At 40.8% G+C, this 19,507-nt stretch overlaps 2 long non-coding RNA genes across 2 annotated transcripts in view; both read right to left on the bottom strand.

Moving 5' to 3' along the window:
* The window catches only part of LOC145447848 (uncharacterized), a 272,584-nt gene that overhangs the window by 120,221 nt on the left and 132,856 nt on the right, over window positions 1-19,507 (bottom strand). The window lies entirely within an intron of this gene.
* The window catches only part of LOC145447843 (uncharacterized), a 54,323-nt gene continuing 50,248 nt past the window's right edge, over window positions 15,433-19,507 (bottom strand). The window contains exon 2 of the long non-coding RNA XR_013917725.1: window positions 15,433-18,432. This is a non-coding gene — a long non-coding RNA (uncharacterized LOC145447843). The remainder of the gene's footprint in view (window positions 18,433-19,507) is intronic.

The following is a 19,507-nucleotide window of genomic DNA, read 5'->3' as shown; positions in this document are numbered from 1 at the left end:
TTCATTAAATTCGGTTATATCTGATCAAATTATGGACACCTTGATGCTGGCTACTGAAACTATAATGATATGACCCACAAATATGCGAGAAAATCGGACATTTCATCCGCTTTCCGAAAAACCCTAATGATTACATTGGTGTAAAATTGTATTCTAAAATATGTTCTGATGAGAGAAAACTTTGTTTTATGGAATTTCGTTGACGATCAATCCACATTACTGCAGACCGCTCCGGTCCCGAAAGACACCTAAAACACTGACTACAATAGTTTTACACGGCGTGAACTTCTGTTGTTATTCCCAAATAGGCTTATCCCATACATATTACACGTCCCGTCTTCGATGGTGAGGCAACCTATTTCGCTGACATATGACAGGGACAGGGCTGTTTATAAATATAATAATACCAATAAATATAAACCCCTGAAAATTTCCACACATCACCTACATATTACACGTCCCGTCTTCGATGGTGAGGCAACCTATTTCGCTGACATATGACAGGGACAGGGCTGTTTATAAATATAATAATACCAATAAATATAAACCCCTGAAAATTTCCACACATCAAAAACAGAGTATTAGCCGCTAGGTTGGGAAATAGCAAAAGTATGGAAAAATACCAGAGATGGTATGTAGGAATGCTGCTATGGCATGGAAAATGGTAAAGTATGGCATGGAACGAGTAAGGCGGTATGGAGTATGGAAATTTCTCATTTCATACCATGCTATACTGTTGCAATGTAAACTTCCTCTTATTCGCTTACATTTTAAATTTTTATGTGTCTACTCATAATTTTCTCTTTTCTGCAAGATCCCGTCACAAATATCACAATCAAATCCATTTTACATTGTTGCTGGAATGAACATATATGTGTCTGGATGAAAACTTTTCTAACGATTTCGCATAAAACTTCATTTATATTACAAAGATTCATCTGCTGATGCTTTAAAGAACTGAATTCATCATCATCATCATCATTGGTTTATTAGCAATTTTATCAGTTCAATACACCACAAAAAATGCGATACAATGAATAGACAGGAAGATGTCGAAGCGACTTGGATTTGTCAATGGAATGGGACACCCACCTTGGCCTAGGCGTAGTAAAAAGGAGGCATGCACTCTGAATGAAAGTAAAGAATACAGTATAGAAAAAGAAAGCGACAAGAAATAGGGCGGCATGTCATGGGAAGCGAGATCTATAGGTCAGTCGTGGTCCGGTAATCTTGAGGATGGACTGTATTTATTTAGTAGTAATTGCTTGTATTTCGACTTGAATGTGGACATGCTCGTCGACTGTCGGATGGCCGGCGGGATACTGTTCCACACATCAGGTCCGGCATATTTGATGGAGCGATGATCTTTTCGGTCGATCATATGATATTTGGACGACGTGGACGCGCGTGTGTTGTACTTGTGCGCTTTTGATTCAGAGGTAAAGAAGTCATTGAAATATTCGGGGCAACGACCGCAGTGAAACTGATACATAAACTTGGCGATTTCTAGTTTCCGCATATCTTCTATGTTTAGGACGCCGAATCTCTTCAGCAGCGACTTATTGGATGGGCAGCCAGGTCCCTTTGGGGCCCTAGCTATGATTCGGAGCACTTTATGCTGTAGTTTCTGCAGTGGCTTGAGTGCAGTTTTACTGGCAGCCCCCCAACAGAGGATGCCATAATGTAACTTCGATTGGATTAAGGATTTAAAGAGTATCAGGAGGACCCTGTGCTGCATCAATGCTGTTTACGGTCATTGTGGACATTCATATGCGATTTCAATCCATCTTTTCTTCGGAACTCCTTCCCGCATTTACCGCATTGATATTCTTTCAGAGGGTTATGGATTTTCATGTGTCGTGTCGTGCCTGAACTGCTGCCGAATGCGCATCCACAGATTTCGCAAGGAAATTTCTTCACGCCAAAATGAACCCGCAGATGTTGCTTTAAGCTAGCTATCTGACGAAATTCCCTGTCGCATATTTCGCATCGATGTCGCTTTAATCCGAAGTGAATATCCATGTGCTCTTGCAATAGCGCCTTTCTACTAAAATTCTTTCCACATACATCACAATTATAGTTTTTGACACCGAAATGAATCAGAAAATGCTGTTTTAAAGCCGTTTTAGTGGTAAATTCGTTGCTGCATATATCGCAGCGATGTTGCTTGATTACACCGTGGACATTCACGTGCACCCTTAAAGCATACTTCGTACGGAACTCCATCCCGCAGATATCGCAAACCTGTTCTTTGGCAGCGGAATGAATTAGCTGATGCAATGTTAAACCTTTTTTCTGGCGAAACTGTTTATTACATGTGTTGCAGCGATATTGTTTGTAATCATTGTGGATATCCAAATGCAGCTTTAAATCACCTAGTCGACGGAACTTTCTCCCACATACATCGCAGGAATGTATTGCGACATCAAAATGAATCGATCTGTGTCCCTGTAAATTTACTTGACTACGAAATTCCATGTCGCATATGTCGCACCGATGTTGCTGTGTGTCGTTGTGTATTGTTGAATGGCGTCTCAACTCCGGCTTCGTACGAGATTTGCTCCTGCCCACATCACGGACATCTTTGCTGACTCCCTCCCGAATACAACTTTTCTGATCACAAACAGGAGTCAATTTATCACCACAAATCTCATATGAGTCTAGATGTGAGAAGCTACGACATTGAGATTGCTTGGTATTGTTGCGATTTGTCGACATGAGGACTTCCTGGCCGTAGTGTCAAATATAATTCACAATATCAAAATGATTCGGAACTTACACCTGTAGTGTTAAGGGAATCATGGAATTACAATTTTAACTATAATAGACATGAAATATATGATGCATGCATATTATGGAAATCTATATCGGTGGTTCTCAACTGGAGGTCGGTGAAGCATTTTCAGGGGGTCCTCGAAACCTCTAAATTGGGCACATGAATGATGACGTGATGATTTACCGGACCGTGGAAAATCAGAAATTAAATCATGATCTCTGATTTTCGATGGTAAGTTAAATCATCACGTAGTAAATGTCTACCCAATTATAAGAAGAGGGGATCAGTCTCATTAAATTTGTGAACATTCAGAATCGCTTGAAAAGTAATTCCCGAACAATTTTCGTAATATCTCCCAACGGGTTGAAAAGTGCTGAGCATGATATGTTCATTAAAAAATATGTTACTGATCTCGTAGGCGCTGCCACGGAAACGTCATGCGTTATTATTACGTTCGCCTCCATTTCTCACTGTGAAGGTACATATTGGATTCTCGCTCTCAAAAAAATCGATATTGCTGATTTCCATAGCACGACCACATATTTTATACTTGGTTGGGACATGCAGCCGCAGAAATGCCGTCAAGTTCGCTTTGAACTATTTCGATGCGAACAAATACAATTCCTCACAAATTTCGCATTATGATTTCTCTTTCATGAAAAGCGCACTTGTTTGCAGTTTCACTAGCCTACAGTTAATATTTGTGCAAGATAAATGACGGTTGGCCAAGACATGAAAGCATACCAATATTGCATGACCGTAATCTCGGCGTTGTGTTTCACCAACTGCCGAAGTTACTCATATCCATTTGAATAAATAGACAACATTAAAGGCGAGAGGTATGTAGTTATGCAGCAATGATTTTGAATACCTGAATGCAAACAATATGACCGATTCAAATTAGTGATGTTTGAACTACATTTTTTGTACGACCTACTTTCGTTCTAGATTTTTGTAAGACACTGCTAGCGCGGATCGGGTTGCAAGTAGGGCTGGGCACAATGATTCGAGTACTCGAATCTGAATCGAGTATTAATTTTGACGATTCGAGTCGAGTAGTAAAATACGATTTTTTCGAGTACTGAAATTACACGATTATCGCCACTGAAAGTTAATTTATCAACAAGAATTATATTTTCGATACCAATTTTCACTGGTGAAGCCTTGAAACCTTGATTGGCGGTATCGTAGCATACGAAACATATGGTACGAAGCTAGGAAGGTTACTGGACCTAGCACATTTCCGAAGTCATGATTATCCAACATCATTGTCACCAAGTGGAATGAAATCGGTATGGTCGAAAGAATACGAAAGTATCATTTATGAGGTGGATAAACGGCATTATATTCTTTGTGGGGGCATAAACGGTACATATTTGAACTTTGACGTAGATTCTTTTATGACGTCATAACGAGTGATACTCGATTACTCGACTCGACTCGAAGCATATTACGTGATTCAGAATCGAATCACTCAGTTACTCGATTTTGCCCAGCCCTAGTTGCAAGGATAAGTCTCCAACAGTCTGGTAATTCTTCTCTGCCCTATTTCGTCTCATTGGGCCAATAAACGCTGCAAAGTAGGCTAGTCACACAGGACATAAGCTTGGCTATCCGTAAAACGAGTAGATCTACCGATCGACAGCTATGTTATAGGCCTACTCTTACACAACCATATGTTCTAATCATTATCGATGGTAATCGAAACCTGGTAGGCCTATATCATGCGAGCAATAAAGACTGAATGACGGCGAGAGCAATCACAAGTCAGATAAGCTTGCTAAGCTGATAAATTGCCAAAATTAGGTCAAAATTGTAGCGTTAGGTCAAAAAATTGTAAACAACGTCACAATTTTTTTACAACCTACATTTCGTTTGTATTGTAGATTTTGCATTGTTGGGGAACTTATTATCATTTGTACATTTTACAGCTTGTAGCCTACTTTATAGGCCTACCGTTGTAGACGGCCCATCGTCTGCTCATTGTGAATCATAAACATTCAAATAAAACAAATAGGTTGACATGGTGTTATGCTCAACGAACCGCAAAATTTTAACTGAAGTAAGACTGCGTGGACATTGCATGGCTCTTATATCAAGAAGCGCATTATAAAAAATGTGATGTAGACCCCATTGTCAAAACAAAGCAACACTGTGTGTCACCAGCAGTGTACGCAGGCACAACTTCAGTGTTGTCAGCCAACAACTGCTACTGCTACCATGGCTGTGGAGTCGGTAAATTTTACCACCGACTCCGGCCCCGAGTCCGACTCCACACATTTTCAATATACCGACTCCGACTCCTGAGTCTTTAAACTTACCGATTTCGACTCCGACTCCTGGGTCTTTGAACGTACCGACTCCGACTCCCGACTCCGACTCCAGCATTATTACCAATTTACTTCGAAAATTATATGGCACATTGTCGGTTGAATAACTATTAACTATAAACATATGCAAACATATGATTATCGGTGGCATGCTAAATTGTTTCATTGTGGCACAGCTTGAATTATCCACTATGCAATTAACATGAAAGAAATATATGCTAAACATCCCTCCTTTTCAAGTTTTTATAACATGGACTGATATATCCTGAAATGTATGAATCATTCAAATATGGCAGTATAATAAAAATGTAGCTAAAAAATCCAAGTGTAGCTCTTGTGTATGAGTCAGCAACTAATAACGAGATTGAACTTACTAATTTTGTCATTGCACACTATCCTGATTACAAGTATCACACAACCTCTTACTACTGATAGACATTAGTCATAAATGGGATTTTGTTAAGTAGTGAAATACCATAGCCTTTGTCTAGACTACATGCAGGGCATGGTATGGTATGGTCAGGGATATATAGAACTCCGGGATGGCTGACTGCGTCAATTGCGTCATCGCGGCATTACCTGAGTAGGTCCGGATTCACCCATTCGGTTTTGATGCACGTTCCAGTCAGCCGCTTCATCGGTGTGTAATTTCAAGTTTTTGAGAGCGGTAGGGGCATATAGTATTCATGTTAATGTTCTTATATAAAGCTATAGGTTAACCAGGTTATGAGATGTTCAGGTAGTCTGAAACTTTGCAGTATTAGCCCTATTCCTTCAGCAGCAATTTAGCGGTATGCCGGTACGGTCATTTACTCGGCTTCGGAATATCTCTGCTTCTGTAGTATCTTATGTAACATGTTTTGCTGCGATGATAATCGTGAGAAAATAACAAAATGTAGAATAATTAACGTTAACATTGATATCCGCAGTATGATTTAGATTACGCCTTGCGGTATGTTTTTCATTTACCGGTATGTTATGCGGATGTATGTCACCATACCATCCAAGGCTGTACGTACAGTGTACATTGTACAAGTACAAGTGTACATTTACACTGTGCCGTGTGAGCTATGAAGGCGACCGTTAGGAGGGACTTCGTCAGTTAAGATCTTGTGCTATAGATTAATATGTGAATATGCAGGTAGTGCTGGTAGCCTATTGTAGGCTTACCGGTATTCCAGATCATTGCTTGATTATTCTTAGTAAGAATTGGAGCCACCGAGTACACTACCGATGTGCAAGATTCAAGAGGCATTTCAATTAAGGATAACCAAACATTTGAATCTAATACAAACACAACACTTCAAGGTCGTTGCAGTTGTAAGTGTCCATAACAACTTTTGAATCCAATCTCTTGTTACAGATACTATTCATCAGTTACATGTCTAGTAAATCAAGACAGGCATATGTTTGTTAATGGATGGCACCTTAATGCTACAGTACTGGAATTATACTTCAACAGAAATGCACTGTTGCGAACTGCCAATGGCTGACTTCCAGTACAGTATATGGCCACAACATTTGTTGACCATTTGCTCTTACTGAAGCCATGAAGATGCCCACTTCCTTGAATGGATAAGCCAACACAATCGTCAGGACAAGATACGACCCTGAGATACGGCATGTCTTTACCATATAAACACTTATAGCCTATAGGCTATAGGCCTGTACGACGAAGGAAGAGAAAACTCTGAGGATTGCTTTCAATTTGCAAGGTTTCGTCAAATCGTCGCAATAAGGCATTGGAGCTCTCCTCGGTCGGCCAAAGGTAAGTTAGGCTGATTCTAGTGATACGTTATTTAATGAGCGATTTACAATAATCCTGATGTGGTTAAAGTAGTCTGCGTTGCTACTCAAGTAATAGTCGTATTCCCGGGCGTACTGGTATTTAAACTTCCTCAAGTAGCTGTAGAAAGTGAAATGCCTGCAAGGTATTTGAGTTTGGAGATGGCTGCTTCAAATTTACAAGATTTATCTTCGAAAATAGGCAACACCTACTTGAGTACTACAATGAAGTAGAAGTTCTTCACTATAGAACAACTGCATACATCTATATATATATTCTTAAGGTTAATTTGTGTCTCTAAATACATCATTTGTTCATTTTTGTTGCAGATTCCGGAAAAAACAAATGCGATGTTCCAGCATTCGCATCATGCATCACGTCAACAGTGGATATCCTGATATATTATACTCGGCACATCCCATTGAAATCTTGGCGAAGATGGCCACAATCTGAATATTTGGATCTCGTGCCTTCTCACCGAGATGTTTTTTTGACATGGAATATCTATCGCTCTTTCGGAAAATCTGCAAGACAATGATACTGAATATTTCTTAACTGATAAATGGCATGAAATGCTTCAGGACGCCCATTCGTGATGTACCGTTAAGCCATGGTTGTAATTTCTTCACTGCGGTCATGAATCTATTGCTCGGTGAACAAAATATCAGTTGAATGCAACAACTGGGTGACTGGGTCTACCGAATGCATCTCAAACTGATAATGATATGTACCAAATTTCTACCCCCCGAGGTTGCATTTGAACCTGAAGAGAAGTATCAATGGTGTGTTGATTTCTTGATCAACTTTCATTGAGTGACATAGAAGATTACAATGCTGCTATCACAATTTCGAGTCCTTACAGGCCGTGCTATCTTTTCGTTATTGTAAATGCTCCATGGTGGGGGTGCATTTAAAACAAACTGTGTTTGAAACACAATGTTTAAAACATGCTTTAAACAGTGTTTTAAACAAAGGCCTTTTGAAAAAAATTCTTTTTAAGTTGTAAAATTATGCCATAGTTGTGTGAATACTTTCCAAAACATGTGTTGTATGAGCCTGTGGACGATTACCACCCGATATAGCCGACTAATATCGATATGGAATGGCTGGAACCCTCAAAATAGTTGGTTCAACAGCAATAGCACATATATTTCGTCAAAGGAGCTATATTCACACTATATTTTCAATTGTCATGTCAATCCAATATGACGTCACTGTTAAATATTCTTGACGTCATCGCTTAAAAAAAGTATGTTTTATACAAGGGCCTGGTTTTAAACATGTTTGTTTTAAATGCAACCCTATACTTCATGGTAATTGTCGATTAACGCTAATGGAAACGGTTGATTTAATCCTATTACCCCCCCCCCCCTTCCCAGCTGCACGGTTTCTGGCAATGGCTTGTAAAGAGGTAGATGACGCTGATTTTATTCGTTATTCACTCTGTTATTTATGGCCTGATGCAGATTATATGTGTAGAAATTAAACACATTCATGATTCACTGAAGTTAAGAGTTGTCATACTTTACTTGGTTGGCTACACAGCAGTGTCATACTTTACTAGGTTGGCTATACAGCAGTAAGGTTGTGATATGGGAAAAATGTCTAGCTTACTCGCTAACTATTCCGCAAAAGGGTGAGGATCATTATTCTAGAAACAGCTGTATCGCTAGCTTGCAGAAAAGTGGATATTTCGAGGCAGATTGCAGGTAACTTTCTGGACCTACTTAGGTAAAGGCCAAAATGAAGTCAGCCATCCCGGAGTTCTATATATCCCTGGGTATGGTATGGAACGAGAATTTTCCATACTCCATACTTGCCTTACTCTCTCCATACCATACTTGCAATTTTCCATACCATACCAACATTGTTCCATACCATACTTTCCATACATTCCATACTTTCAAATACTTCAATATCATAAGTATACTACCTTTTATAGCACCTATATTATTGATATTTCGGATGTCATTATTGCTTAAACTAGCGAATCTAATGCGGATCTAAGTACTGGTAATAGTTTTATAGAGTCTGTTTTGGTGAGGTTTAGTTCACGGTGTTGAGGTGCCGTGTACGTCTACTCTACAGCAGTGGTTCTTAACCTTTCCCCCAGCGCCCCCTGGGGGGCGCTGGCGATTTTGAAGGGGGGCAGAAACGCTCAGGGGGCGATATGGGGGGCGCTGGGCTCAGGGGGGTGGTATGGGGGGCGCTGGAGAAAAATGGCTTCGCAGCAGAAGATGTGGTGATAGGACATATCCTTAATGAGTATTCAGAGCAAATTAACACCGAAAACTTAGTTACATATGCCTTCAAAATACATATAGGTTTAATTGTCCATGGGCGCCTAAATGAATGACACCGAATGTTCCTTTCTTGACAATCTGAGCCCCAGAAGACGAATTCCATCTGGCAGGGAAAAATTATATGTCAGTGAAGAAATACCAATCTGAAATCGTGTGCGTCTTTTAGTTTAGTACGATTGGGCGACAGGGATATTCCTGTTGGGCGATATCCCCGTTGAGCGATTCTATATTTTTGATATTGCAGACAGGGGGTCACGCAATAACATCATGCAACGAAGTCATACCAACGGGTTCGCCCACCCGAATATGTTTAATCATTAGTAGGGCGGTTTTTTTTGACCTAAAAAAAAGAAAATTTTGACCTAAAAAATCAAAATTTTGACTTTTTTTGACCTAAAAAAACTGAATTTGACCAAATTTTGACCTAACGTATGCAAATTAGGTGTTTTCCCAAATAATGTCAAAATTGTACCAGTTATCTACATTTCCGGTTGTAACTGGCTGTCCCAACGAAGTAGTTTGGCCTGAAAAAACGTTTTTGGCTTAGAAACAGGCAACTTTGTACATATAGAAAACAATATTTTAACGAAATCTGGCTCTATGAAGAATTCCAGTGGTTGCAATACGTATTATGGCGGAAATAGTTAAAAAGAATTGTAGTACAACGAGAGATACTTTCCTATATTCTTGTGTAAAAAGTGCATGTCCTTACTTGCCAAGGACGTTCAACAGCAGCAGTTGGCTGACAACACTCAAGTTGTGCAATGTGCATACACTACAGGTGACGCAATATGTTGCTTCATTCTGACAATGTTGTCTATTACAATTTTTCATCATGCGCTTCTCAATATAAGAATGATGCCCCAGTTAGGATATTGCGGTACGTTGACCATTGACCGTTGATGATTCAGTATGAGCAGACAATGCGCCGTGTACAACAGTAGGCCTATAAAGTAGACTACAAGCTGTAAAATCTCAAATGATACGTTCACAGACACTGCAAAATCTATAATACAAACGAAATAAAGACATCAAAAAAATTTTGACTTTATGAACAATTTTGACAAATTTTGACCTAACGCTACAATTTTGACAAAATTTTGACAAATTTTGACATGTCAAAAAAAAACCGCCCTAATCATTAGTAACGGGCCCTACAGTTTCCAAGAAACCTCACAATGTTCATTTTAAGTTTTGATGAGTCTGCGCCCACTCAACAACTCACTGCATTGACCCTTGACTAAAAAAGGGTATTAACTCCGGATTTGTTGTGGGCAAAGTAGATTTTCTGTGCGCAGAGACTGTGTCAGCACTGCGCACATGCGCAGCTTAGAGGGAACATTGCACCTCAATCAGCTCTACTGGTAAACGTGTTTACGTAAGCAGAGAGAGGACAGAAATTGATCTCAATTTACATGCAATTTCCGATGATATTGACCAATTCAATCAATAATTAGTGAAATTTTTCGCACTTCGCGCGACTAGGCGAGAATAGCTGGATCAGTAAATGGACACGCGATGTAGATACCTAATAGGCCATCAGCAAATAGCGGACAGCCTAATGGGGGTTTGGGAGTGAAGTCCCGCGGAAGTTTTGTTTATCACCCGGTGGGGGCCCAGGACCAACGTTTTTTTTGTTGGGGCTAGTATCAGCAAATAGCGGATAGCCGAAAGGGGGTCTGGGGGCGAAGCCCCCTGGAAGTTTGGTTTATCACCCGATGGGGGGGGGCTAAGACCAACGTTTTTTGGGGGCTGACGAAGTGCTATTACGGCCCTGGTAACGAATACTTGTACCTGCGGGCACGCCCGAATATGTTTAATTATTAATTACGTGCCCCTTTTTTCCTATGTTCCTATACAACAGCTCACTCAGTGCTACTGGTAAATTTGATTACGTGGGCTGAGCGGATAAAAAGTTTATAGCGACTTATATATGTAATTACCACCTATTCATTCATGCATTATAGAAAATTTTGGTACATAGGGCGACCAGGCCACACAAACTTTGCTGACCATCAAAATCACGATATGGGGTTCGTGGGGGCGAAGCCCTCAGAAGTTCGGTTTATCACGCTATGGGTGCGCAAGGCAATCGTTCTTAGGGGGGTTGACAAAGCGCTGTTATGGCCCTCCCTCTTACTCATTGTCTTTATTACATTCCTTACAATATGAAGTTGTGGGGGGGCGCTGGAGCACGATAATTTTTGAAAGGGGGCGCTGGAAGAAAAAAGGTTAAGAACCACTGCTCTACAGCTTCCGCGAGCAAAATGAGATAGTGAGCAGATTGTTATCTAGTACTGTCCATAAAAGGGGCCGGCAACCTACGGCCGGCGGGCCGGATGCGGCCCGAAACAAGATTTTTTCCGGCCCGCGGACAGTTTCCCGTCTACATAATCACTTGCCCAAACGTCAAATTTTAGTGACTGTATGTTATTATATAGGTGTGCGCAATGTGCAGCGTGCGATAGTGGAGGTTACGCGTAAGTTCGTCTAAGAGAGAAGACTTGCATTATCGGCATTTACGATGGGCTGAACCCTAATGAATTTATTCTTGGTAAATTTTGGGTACCGGGCTTATCAAACGCTTTGAAATCTTAATTAAGGATTGCACCGTGAGTTATTTGATCAGAAAGAAGCAGACACGGCGGTGCCTGTATGACAATGCTATTCTCAAATCAACCTTGCAGTCATTATCGGCGAGAAATGGCTTTGAAGTGACATTGCTGTCGATAAAATACATTCATTAAATACGATTTATTCCTTGTATACATGGGCGAATAATTTATCCATTCAGCATTCCGGCCCGCCAAGTGCCTAATTTCCCTATTTCCGGCCCGCCGACTGGAGAAGTTGCCCGCCCCTGCTCCATGCATATCATCTCATTTCCGGTACATTGGCATGAGGCACATGCAAGTTTGAAGTAAATACTCGCAAAATAATTTATAGTATAGGCGCACCCATAAAATATCACAGCTGCAGGCAACCTGCAGCGATCTGCATGGTTGTTAGTACAGTATTTGGTCGGGGTTAACGTGGCGAGAATTCCAAACTTACATCTACCCCACTCCCTGATCTATAATCCTAATGCGAGATCGTTTGAAATATGACCAATAAGATATCTCGGTATGTAAATAGTATAGATGTGCGGACAATGTTTCGGAAGAAATGTAATCATCAATCACATTGAGCATTTAGTTCGTTGCATCATGATTGCTTGTAAGCTGTCGTCACTCAAGAAATGAGGTAGTTGGAGTAGCCTACATTACCAATTATTGCGTCACATGACAGACTCTACTCGGAGACGTCGTGTCTCTCGACTCGAGAGAATGTCGGATCAACTTTACTCCTGTCATTATTACATCACAAAATCATGTCATTCCAAGTGCTCCTAAAACCGTTGCACAAGCGTGTATTTGTTCCTACACAGCGTTCAATAGTTCACGTTCACACATTACAAAAGCGATCGACGATCGTATTCCGTGAACAACGAACAATATACGCTTCATGAAGCTTGCACAGATCACGATAAAATGTATAAAGCACCAATGTATGGAAGTATGGAAATGTCGTTCCATACCATAGATTAAAATCTTCCATTCCATACCATACTTGCATTGTTCCATATTCCATACCAAAATATCGATCCATACCATACCATACTTCCATACCATACCATACCTTACCATGCCCTGCTTCGAGGACACTTTCAAAAAAGTCAAAAAAGAGGACAAATCCTCTTAAAAGAGGACATATGGTAACCCTGCTACTGGTGGACTTCGCATCGCAGACAGCCGTTGTTGCGTCTATACCTTCACTGTTTTTCAATGCCTAACGCAATATAGTTTTTATTTGCAGAACGCCCCATTTCATCAACAGGTTAGCGCTTATTCAGACTTGAAAACTTCTACGCCAACGTTTGGCGTCGCCATTTGTGAGCACCATCTCATCCGTCTCCTGTCTTGATAGATTTGTCGAGGTACCGTCTCAGATAATGCTGAACCCAAACAATTCATTACATTTTCATCAGCCTAAATATGCACCGAGAGAGAGAGAGAGAGAGAGAGAGAGAGAGAGAGGGGGGGGGGAGAGAGAGAGTCTTTATTTTGTATTTTCATCAAACCTACTCACTAATAATTGAGGCTGTGCAATTACTTACGTAATTTAGCAGTTCTACGTATATGTGAGCGATACAGCGCCTTTTTGCGTGTATATTCAACTTTATATTCGTTCATCAGTTCGGAATCAATCTGTATTTCAGACAGCTAGCAAAATGCAATGACGTAACCATACCCCATATACTTCGAAAAGGCAACTTGACTTCAATTGTGACTTGACTCGTGACTCGAAGGTAGTGATTTGTTTCCAACACTGACTGGATGCCAGTTCAGGAGACCCCAACTAAACCAACTTACCGTTCGGCATCTCCCAGTCTGTTCATTACACTGCATTGTGTGCATTGTGTGGGCAGATGGAAATACATAGGTTGATTCATTGATTGTGTAAGTAGACCTATTAACGACAAGCCGTGCAAATATATAGTCACGGAAAACACCCTGCGGACGATGGTGGTGAACTATAAATTAATCCACAGGCCACGTTTATAGGCAGGACTTAAATAGCACTTCGCCAACGCCACCGTGTTGGACCCCATACGTTGAATAACAAACTCCACAAGTTGAAGAAATCTCATTTTATAAGACGTGCCAGATCAACCCTCGCAATTATGCATATCATTTAAACAACTCACACATGCTATATCCCCTCGTCACATCATCCACGTAAAGTAAGCGATGTCTTGCAAAATGCCTAGAAGTGGGTCGGGCTACAAGGCGACAGATAGGGAATAAAAGAAACAGAAATCGGCCTGGTGTAAATGACCGTTGTAGTCGTTAAACACCATGAGTTCCCCAAACAAACAACATGCTATATCCATAGCGAATCAAGTTTGCGCAGTGTAGGGTTGCATTTAAAAAAAATCCATTTAAAACAAACATGTTTAAAACACGTTTTTTCTAGCCATGACGTAACGAATCTTCAATTGGGACGTCACAGGGGCTTGTCATTCACAATTGAAAATGCAGGCCAGACCTGGGCATTGTGCGAACCACGACCCGATTCTGTGCGGCCCACAAAAAGTTCCTTGGAATTAGGACAATACAATCTATTCTTTAATGTTCATGTTTGGACAAAAACTACTTTATAAACTGATCCGGATATGCGTTTACTTGAAGTCTCAGTGCCGAGATAGCGCAATGGTATAATCCGCGGCTGCAACACCAATTGGGTGCGTGCTCGAGTCCGACCGATGCGCCGACTCCAGAATTCCGATATCTAAGTGTTGGTGGTTTATCTAGGCTACTCCCCGCCACCTCATCCGCGTCAGCGGTGTCTTACAAAAAAGCCTAGAGGTGGACCGTGCTATCAGTCTACAGGCACGGAAAAATAATAACAACATCGGTCTGGTGTAAATGACCATAGTAGTCAACAAACACCATGAATACCAAAAAAAAAACTTTTAAGTCTAGTTTATTCATGTGCCGCGATTACGTAACCTACGTACGTCAGTGTGAGCAATCCAGCTTTCAGCTGGGAATCGGTTTTTCAAGTTTACGGTTAGCACCAGCAATATAAGTTGAATCGGCAGTATGAGACAAATCATGCAGTGAATACATACACACGGTCATGTCTATCCTGCTAGCGTAGCCAGTACACTCTCAGCGAAAAGAGTGTGCATTTCCAATCGCGTACCACCCCTGATATACGGATGTGAATATGCATTATGCACACATGGCACGCGAAACCTGAATCTACCTCAGGCTTATACCGCGGTATAAATCGAATACAACATTTGAATCCAAATTATGCATGTCGAACGTATAGTAGGCATGTAGGATTTATGACCGCGATATAATTCTGAGTTCCATCTTATTGTACCACCCTTTTTGCCCTTTGGGGAGTACAAACTCTTTTCGCTATTTTACTATGCCATACATAACTAGTGACGTGGCCGAATATCATAACGTATCCACTTAGCAACATGTGCTAACAATGAAACTGCACGCCGCAGAACATAGTGTAATCTTTTGTCTCGTCCAGTCATAGTATTTTCTGCTTTGCCGCTGTCCCGCTGGGAAAAATAGTTGCCCACCCTTGATATCGCGTGAATATTGCTCCTTCGAAGAAAAAGGCTTCCGACCACTGTCATAAACAGACCAAAAATATCTTTAACCAGGACTGCATCGTTATGCAGCCTTTTTTATGGTCAGCGGTCGGTTTATAAAAGTATTTACACAATTATGGCATAATTATACAAATATTAGAACAAGAGTCTTGTTGTAATTGGCATAATTTGTCGAATTATTGAGTTATAGGCACCGTGCGAGAGGACAAATGAATCATGACATCGTAAAAGCTGTTGCGTTATAATTTTGCAGCTAGCGGACATTTGACGTGCCACAACTATAGCAAAAATATTTTAGAATGTAACAAAGATTGATCCGATATCAGAGCATTTGAACAGTGTAACCTAATCCGAGTTTCGAGCACACTCCTTGTGAGTGGGCTGTTGATCATGTCATTGCCAAGGTCAAATTAAGTCAGCGTTCGAATATTGTAACGGATCAATAACAACTTGAATACAATAATTGTGCCATTTTAATATAAATTTCCAATCACCGAAGAATCCATTTGCATTACATCTGTGGAGCGTACGCCTACTCATCTTTAATTGGCCATAGTATCGTGGATAAGAGCCATAGGGTGACCATGACCATTGATGTAACCAACTATACACCAAGGGGGTAACGATATGCCAATCGTAGCCGTACCGACGTGTTGAGATAGCTGAACGCAATACGCAACGCAGACTATAGATCAGTGGTTCTCAAAGGGTGGGCCATGGCCCACTAGTGGGCCACACGAGTAATTTGGGTGGGCCACAGAGCTATTTAGAAAATTGTAGAATTCGTGAAAAGTTTGGTTGCAATTTTTTGTTCGTATATTAAAAAATATATTGATGTTATCTAATTATATGTATGCTACATAAAGCTGTTCATCCGACTCTGATGAGACTTAGTGGCACGTATGGAGTCACGGATGTACTAGTCGAAATGGGAGGAGATACGGCGGCTTTCGTCCCCCCTCCCAGCTAACAACCTCCGGCCAACAGCAACGAAAATAATTTCTATTATATAATAACTGAAATGTACAAGTATTCCGGCAAGGTTATAATGGATTGATGAGTTATCACAGCACATCAATCATCGGAGTCGGTCTAAAAATGTCCGGCCTTGAAATCATTGCACATAATGTAAGAGTCACATGAATTGGTCGTATCAATGAATTTAATGTTATTACATGGCAACTTCAACAGTTACAAGGCATATACTAGGTAGGCTTACATTGTAGTACTAGCATATTAAAAAAATTCTCCACTTCTCTGTAGTATCCCATTCATCAAAGAAAAATGTGTATATATATTTTAAGAGAAATAGCTATATCGGCAACGACTAGCCTACCACACATTGAAATGCACTATGACTTTATAAGAGGTGGGCCACAGAACATTTTCAAACCGGAAATGGGCCACAGCCAACAAATGGCTGAGAACCCCTGCTACAGATAGACCTTTAGATAAACTACTATTGTCCATGACTTTTTGATAGAATACTACTCCAAAGAGCTTCTTGGAGGTACAGAACTTCAATATACAATTGAATACTGTATTCATATTGAAATAAACCCGAATATGAAAATGAACACGTGCATCACGCTCGGTGAAAAGATCACCCTTGAATCATCCGCTCAAGCTTGATGCTGAGCGTTCGCAAGGCCATAAATTCTGCCATTGATTATCTGTTGGATATCCTGCTTGTGTATACAATTGAATAGTATATTCATATTGAAATGAAACCCAAATATTTCCGATTGGCACTCGTCAGCAGGGCCGTAACAGCACTTCGTCAGGCCCCCCTAAAACTTTGGTCTTGGGCCCCCCATAGGGTTATATACCGAAATTTCTAGAATTCATGATTGAATCGGTCGGTATGATCAGGAATTGCATATATATTGTTATCAATTTTTATCTTTTTTCTGCTCACGTAATCAGATTTGCCGGTAGAGCTGAGTGCGGTGTGTTTGAAAAGGAAGGACCTCTCAATAATAATTAAACATCTTCGGGCGTATACCCGTTGGCAGGAACGAAACAGCACCTCGTCAGGCCCCCAAAAACGTGGGACTTGGGATCCCATAGGGTGATAAAACGACCCCCATCACGTTGTTCGCGTTTGTCACGAAATCATCTATACTGTGTTGTGAGCCAGCGCCAAGCGCGAAAATTTTCGATAATTTACGATAAAATCGGTCAATCAGATCGGCATTGCATATATATATTATGCCATCAATTTATTGTCCTCTATACTCCCATAATTATATTTACCGGTAGTGCTGAGTGAAGTGTCTTGAAAACGGGAGGGCCCGTAAATAGTAATTAAACATCTTCGGGCGGGCGGACCCGTTGATCTGACTTCGTTACATGATGTTATTTCGTGACTTCCAGTCGGCTATATCAAAAAATATTGAATCGCCCAAACGTGGGCTTCTAAACTAAGAGACGCACACGATTTCAAATTGGTATTTCTTCACTGGCATAAAATTTTTCCCATCGGGATGGTATTTGTCTTGTGAGGTTCAGATTGCAAAGACAGGAACATTCGGCGCCAGTCATTTAGGTGCCTATGGACACAATTAAACCTATATGTATTTTGTATATATAACGAAGTATTCGGTCAGCATAAGGGCATAGACCTTTTCGGCCAAGGTTTTCTCGCTGCCGATCGTTCTGGCACACTTCTTGGAGTCGCATGTTATATGGCCTAAAACTTGATTGTATGTCTTGGTGGGTCGTGGCGCGGTAATGGCCCAATACCCAATATTAAAGATAAATGACTACTTGAATTCGCGAACAGCGCGAAAAAAGTTTGAAAAATTGGCACAAATTTTGAAAAAATACTCTATGATTTATGCTAATTCACGAACTAATTTTGGGCCCCTTCGAGCTCGCCCCCCCAATTGGGGGGTTTGGGGTGCGGCAGTTACGGTGCTGCAGTCGTCAGGGGTGGTCGTCAGCAACTAGCGGAGGATTGGAAAGAAAATTGTATATCAATATCAACAATCGCATCACAAAATATGACGTCACCAGCATGAAACTTCGAATGAGAGAGCGTTCAGTGCACTATCCTGCTTGTGCGTAAAATTATCGAAACGACAGATTTCGCATCATCGGAAGTGGCCGCTCACACTTCCATCTGTGTGCCCTGGAGTTGACCTTTATCAAAATACATCAGTCCAAGCTTTTTCTATAAAAGGAGTTCGTGTACCGTCTTAAAATAGTACATTGAATGCTCTCCTATTTAAGTTCTCATTTCATGCTGACAACGTCACATTTTGTGATACTATTGTTGATATACAATGTTCTTTCCTATTTTCTACTAGTTGCTGACGATTACCCCTGACCCGTGCCAACCGAAATTATGCAGGTTCATTTCGATATGAATATACTATTCAATAGTATATTACTTCGTGATTGTACCAAGTCACGGCGTGTCGAGTCGCAAGACCTTCTCTGATTTCAACGTTCGACCGACTGAGCTCGAGTCATTTATATTTCATCAACCAGTCAGTCCGAGTTCGAGTATAATTGTACGAAAAGTCGCGTCAAACTCCAAATCACGATATTCAGTCACGAATCATCGTGTCGTTTTTTATCATCATGATCAAGCAATGTGACATGATAGCTGACCTTCCGAAGTTTGATGAGTAGTTTCAGGTTTTTGGAGTACGTTTTAGAGTAAATTTCAAGTTCTCAAATCAGTCATAAGATATGTACGAGTTAAACATTGTCGAATACTTGAAAATCCCAACTACCGACGCGGGCCGCGCGTTTGAGATCATTGCGCTTTAAAGGGTCTCTGTAACGAAATTTCGTATTGCATATTCGCATCAATACTGTTTAAGGTCATTGTGGACATTCATGTGCGATTTCAATCCATATTTTCTTCGAAACTCCTTCCCGCATTTACCGCATCGATATTCTTTCAGAGAGTCATGAATTTTCATGTGTGTGGTCGTGCCTGAACTGCTGCGGAATGCGAGTCCACAGATTTCGCATGAAAATTTCTTCACGCCAAAATGAGCTTCCAAATGTTGCTTCAAGTTAGCTATCTGACGAAATTCTTTGTCGCATATTTCGCATCGATGTCGTTTTACTCCCAAGTGGATATCCTTGTGCTGTTGCAATAAGGCCTTTGTACTC

This window comes from Botryllus schlosseri, chromosome 10 (genome assembly GCF_051294905.1).
Source record: "Botryllus schlosseri isolate E-star chromosome 10, Bs_hap1, whole genome shotgun sequence".
NCBI lineage: Eukaryota > Metazoa > Chordata > Ascidiacea > Stolidobranchia > Styelidae > Botryllus > Botryllus schlosseri.
The sequence above is the reverse complement of the archived record's forward strand: the minus strand, read 5'-3'. Positions and strand labels throughout refer to the sequence as shown.